This window comes from Phaethon lepturus, unplaced genomic scaffold (genome assembly GCF_000687285.1).
Source record: "Phaethon lepturus isolate BGI_N335 unplaced genomic scaffold, ASM68728v1 scaffold29409, whole genome shotgun sequence".
Taxonomy (NCBI): domain Eukaryota; kingdom Metazoa; phylum Chordata; class Aves; order Phaethontiformes; family Phaethontidae; genus Phaethon; species Phaethon lepturus.
In genome coordinates, this window is record NW_010564545.1 from 4,400 (window position 1) to 4,821 (window position 422).

Consider the following 422-nt stretch of genomic DNA (forward strand, 5'->3'; position numbering starts at 1 on the left):
GCCCCAGGGACGGGGACCCCACGCAACCGCAGGGGACGGACAGCCTGCTGTGACAGGCGGAGGCCACAGGGACAAAGTCCCCAAAACCTCCAGTGTGGGACCAGTGGCCCTGCTGATCCATCCCAGTGCAGGATCAGTATTCCCAGTGCCTCACCAGTGCAGGATCAAGTCCCCCTGAGCCTCACCAGTGACCCCAGTGCAGGACCCTGAATTGCAGCACCCGGGTCCCACCACGTTATCCACAGGGCCCCACTAGCGCCTTACCAGTGTCCCCAGTGCCAAACACTGTCTCTGGGCCACACCAGTATCCCCAGTACAGGACCCCAGTGCCAGAGCACGGTTCCCAGGGCCACACCAGTGACCCCCATGCAGACCCCGGTGCGGGCACCCCCTCACCCCACCAGGAGGCTAGGGAGCGCGGC